Source organism: Myotis myotis, unplaced genomic scaffold (genome assembly GCF_014108235.1).
Source record: "Myotis myotis isolate mMyoMyo1 unplaced genomic scaffold, mMyoMyo1.p scaffold_m19_p_13, whole genome shotgun sequence".
Classification (NCBI taxonomy): Eukaryota; Metazoa; Chordata; class Mammalia; order Chiroptera; family Vespertilionidae; genus Myotis; species Myotis myotis.
Window position 1 is genome coordinate 45,619,777 of NW_023416317.1, and position 5,278 is coordinate 45,625,054.

At 43.0% G+C, this 5,278-nt stretch overlaps 1 pseudogene; it reads left to right on the top strand.

Moving 5' to 3' along the window:
• The first annotated feature begins 3,896 nt into the window (after positions 1-3,896).
• Positions 3,897-4,287, top strand: LOC118668678 (annotated as a pseudogene).
• Positions 4,288-5,278: the final 991 nt, after the last annotated feature.

Below are 5,278 nucleotides of genomic sequence, written 5' to 3' on the forward strand. Positions count from 1 at the left end.
GAAGCAGAGTGAATCAGCCCATCACACTAAACTCCAAAAATCTAGATGCCTGGTCCCCTTCCTTATAGGATACATTTGGCTCCAATAGATTTTCATCTTATTACAGCATTTCAATTGTAACTTTTGTTCCCTTTTTTTTTTTTTTTAAAGAATGACACAGGAGGAGAAACTCTCTACCCTTCCTTGACCCTGCTTTCTGCTTTTTCTATTTTTATTTTATTTTTTAAAATATATTTTATTAATTTTTTACAGAGAGGAAGGGACAGGGATAGAGAGTTAGAAACATCGATGAGAAACATCGATGAGAGAGAAACATCGATCAGCTGCCTCCTGCACACTCCCTACTGGGTATGTGCCCGCAACCAAGGTACATGCCCTTGACCGGAATCAAACCTGGGATCCTTGAGTCTGAAGGCTGACGCTCTAGCCACTGAGCCAAACTGGTTAGGGCACTTTTGTTCTTTTTTATTTTTTTACAGTTTTACTGAGGTATAATGTATATACCATCATACATATACCTTATAAGCATACAGTTGAACGATTTTTAATAAACCTCCAAAGCTGTACAATTGTGACATTCAAATTTTAGAACATGCCTTCCCTCTATGGGGGAGGGGGAAATTCCTCCTCTTTTGCCTCTCAGTCCTTCTGGCTGGGCCTAAGAATGAAACTGACATAAAACAGATTAACAGGAGAAAGTAAAGCAAATTTAATTACATATGTACATACGGGCATTCCATAAGAATATGAGATCCAAGGACAAACTGGGCAGTTGAAGCTTACGTGCCATCTTGAACTAAGGAGAAGGGGTGGGTAGTGGTTTGGGAAGTCAAAGGGCAGGAAGGCAATTCACATGGAGATGAAAAAGCAAATGTTTGGCCCTAGCTGGTTTGGCTTAGTGGATAGAGCATTGGCCTGCGGACTGGAGGGTTCCCCGGTTCGATTCCAGTCAAGGGCACATGCTTGGGTTGCAGGCTCGATCCCCAGTAGGAGGCATGCAGGAGGCAGCCAATCAATGATTCTCTCTCATCATTGATGTTTCTATCTCTCTCCCCCTCTTCCTTCCTCTCTGAAATCAATAAAAATATATTTAAAAAAAAAAATTTTTTAAAAGCAAATGTTTGGTAAACAAATGTTATCCTGGCCCCTTTGGCCTTCCGGGTGGCCAGTTTCCCTGTTCCCTCTGGTGATATCTGACTTGCTACATATTCTTTCCTACAAACAACACACTTGCCATAGGGAACATATGTCCTATTTGTAGCTACCCAAGCATCTGTATTACATTACATTGTTGTGCTGCATTATACTGTGTTATGTTGTATTGTATTACTTTTTTTAGAAATATAAAGTGCTTTATCAAAATAAAGCAGAGAAGAAGAAATATGGAGCATCTTCAATTCTGTTTTATTTTGTTTCGTAAGTTCTAAGTAGTACCAGACAAGAGTGCATCACTGCTTCATAATCCAGCAGCCCCATGATTTGCAGGCTGTTTATTTACTACATTAAAAATAGGGTGGATGAGCAGAAAACCCTGTGAATCCTGATTCTTTTTTTTTAATTTATCTGTAGTGTTGAAAGTATTACTGATATCCCCTTTTTCTTCCCTCTTCCCCCAGGACTTCACCGAACAATTGTCTGTGTCCATGGGTTATGCATATAAGACTGATGAATCTCAGAGGGAATGGGGGGGGGGGGGGGGGGGAGATTAAGCAAAGAACTTGTAATACTTTTTAATAAAGTATAGCTACAGAAAAGTACCTAAATACAAACTGAACACATGCAAGTAACCATATCGAGATCAAGAAACAGAATGCAACCAGCATTCTGGATGCCACCTTCTTGCCTCTTTAACCACTTACTGCCCCGCTAAAGAAAATGCTCTTTATTTCCAGCACCATAGATGAGTTGGCTGGTTTTAGAACTCCATACAAATATTATTATACAGAATGTACTGTTTCTGAGCTTCTTCCATTCAACATTGTTTGCTAGATCCATCCATCCTATTCCAGGGCACAGTGCATTAATGTTGATGGTTATGTCGTTTGCATGGTGTGAATACTCACTTCCGATCATCTCCATTCTACTGTGATGTGCATCTGGGTGGTTTCCAGTTTGGGAACTACAAACGGTGTTACCATGAATATGCTAGTATCTGTGTTTTGGTGAACAAATGCATGCATTTCTCTTGGGTATAGACCTTAAGAGTGGAATTGCTGGGTCATACATAGGATGTGAATAGTTCAGATGTAGCAGATGCTGATAAACAATTTTCCAAAGTGGTTGTATCAACTTACACTCTCACCGGCAACAGATGAGAGTTCCGTTGCCTGAAGCTGCCGGTCTTTTCCGTTGCAGTCACTCTGGCAGGTATGTAGCAGTGCTATTGTATTGTGGTTTCAGTTTTACTCAGCACTCCTTGGACACTCTTCCTACGTTAGCATCACTTCCTGTGAGTCCTGCCTCCCAGAGTAGAGAGGTCAGACCATCACTTTCCTAGTCTCCCTTGTGACCCAGGCTGCACAGATGAGACACACTCATGTAAGACTTCAACTCCGATGAGGGAAACAGGTGCACAGCCCTGGCAGAAACATCCGCTCTGGAGGGACAACGTGCAGATTCAGCATCTACACCCAGCATCACGGGTGGGGACCGTGGGGTCTGTGGTCAGCAGGGATGACTCTGACGCTTAGGCTGAAGCAGGGTGTCGTTTGGGCATTGTTCCTTGCTACATGGCCTTCAAGTCCAACTTCTTGGCCCTCACAGAGATTCTATAAGAACCTTAATATTCTATCACAAATTCCTTTTCTGATTGATATAGCTGGAAATCTGTTCATTTCTATTTAAAACCAGTCCAGCCAATGTGGCTCAGTGGTTGAGCGTTCACCTATGAACCAGGAGTTCACAGTTCTGATTCCCAGTCAAGGCACATGTCTGGGTTGTGGGCTTGATCCCCAGTAGGGGCGGCATGCAAGAGGGCAGCAGGTCAGTGATTCTCTCTCATCATTGATGTTTCTATCTCTCTCTCCCTCTCCCTTCCTCTCTGAAATCAATAAAATATATATATATTAAAAAACAAAACAAAACAGGTTGATGTCATTACAGGGATGCCTAAAGGGAGAGCCAAAGGTGCCTCCTACCACACACCAATGGTCATGAAAAAAAAAGTACAGAAGATCCTCTACCAATTGATAGCTACATTAACTTTTGCCCAGTAAACAAGGTCAGTTCTTGGGAAATGACCAGCCACACCAGTGTTCCCTGCAGGTCACAATGGGAGGCCCACACAGCTGCCTTTGGCAGATGGTGAACAGCTTCCACTATTTTTAGCTGAGACGGCTCTAAGCTGAGGAAACAGGCACAGGACCACATTCCCCGCAGGGTCCGCTTCACTTCCTCAGTGACACCTCCAAGTCCGGCCCAGAGCAGCCGGCACCCACATCCACACAGAGCCGCATTGGCCCCTCCGCTGTCGTGCTCAGAGGGAACACACCCTTCGAGGACTAGGACACGGGCTCGACAGAGAACAGCCATGGCCAGCTGAGGAGTCAGTATTGATAAAAATATGTAAATACTGTATATTAGCTATAAACAATTATGTATGAAAATCACAGAATATGGAGGCCCTGGCTGGGTAGCTCAGTTGATTAGAGCATCTTCCGGATACACCAAGGTTGTGGGTTTGATCCCCGGTCAGGGTACATACAAGAATCAACCAATGAACTGGCTGTTCTGAAAAGCCATCTTTGCATTGTTCCTGTGGCTCCCTCTCTGCTCACTGCAACCACCTCCGCCGCTACCAGGGACTCCAGCAGCTTCTTTGCCAGAGTCCTCCAACTCTCGCTTTAAAAAAAAAAAAAAAAAAAATCTGATGCACAGGATCACTGGTGTGCCCCACCATGTCAGACACGGTCGTGGACACCAGCTCCAAGATCACCACCAAGGACTAAAGGAGAAGAAGGAAGTTGTGGAGGAGGCAGAGAACGGAAGAGATGCACCTGCGAATGGGAATGCTAATGAGGAAAAGGGGGAGCAGGAGACTGACCATGAGGCAGATGAAGAAGAGGAAGGAGGGGAGAAGGAGGAAGAGGAAGGTGATGGTGAGGAGGAGGATGGGAGGAAGATGAGGAGGCTGAGGCAGCTACAGACAAACGGGCAGCTGAAGATGATGAGGATGAGGATGTTGACACCAAGAAGCAGAAGACCGATGAGGATGACTAGACAGCAAAAAAAGGAAACATTAAAGGCCTCCGTGACCTATTCACCCTCCACTTCCTGTCTCAGAATCTAAACGTGGTCCCGCCTGCCTGCCCACCCACCCACCTTGGGCAGGGCCACCTGCAGATGACACACACTCTCCACCACCCAACCAAAACCACAATGTGAATTTGCAACAGGGGAGGAAAAAAGAACCAAAACTTCCAAGGCCCTGCTTTTTTTCTTAAAAATACTTTTAAAAGGAAAATTTGTTTGTATTTTTTTTAATATGTTTCATTGAATTTTTACAGAGAGAAAGGGAAAGGGATAGAGAGTTGGAAACATTGATGAGAGAGAAACATCGATCAGCTGCCTCCTGCACACTCCCTACTGGGGATATGCCTGCAACCAAGGTACATGTCCTTGACCGGAATCGAACCTGGGACCCTTGAGTCCGCAGGCTGACGCTCTATCCACTGAGCCAAACTGGTTAGGGCTGTTTGTATTTTTTATTTACACTTTTATATTTTTGTACATGTGGTTAGGGGTCAGCCATTTTTAATGATCTTGGGACCACAAACCAGCCTTTGGAGCATTCTCTGTCCTACTTGTGACTTTACTTGTGGTGTGACCATGTTCATTATCTCAAAGGAGAAGAAAACCTTTTTTTAAAAAAAAAGCAAAAACAACAACAAAAAACAGTCTTATTCTGAGCATTCCAGTGTATGTACTTAGCTGTACTATAAGTAGTTGGTTTGTATAAGATGGTTTAAAAGGCCAAGATAAAAAGGTTTCTTTTTTTCCCATTTTTTTTTGTCTATAAAATTGCTATTTATCTATCTATCTATTTATTTATTTATTTATTTATTTTTGGCCTGGTTGATGTATGTGTGAAACAATGTTGTCCACAATAAAACGGAAATTTTATTTTGCTGAGTTGTTCAAACAACAACAACAAAAGAATCAACCAATGAATGCATAAATAAGTGGAACAACAAATCGGTGTTTTTCTCTCTTTCTCTCTCTCTCACCTTTCCTCTCTCTCTCTCTCAAGTCAATAATTTTTTAAAAAGTATGAGCAAGC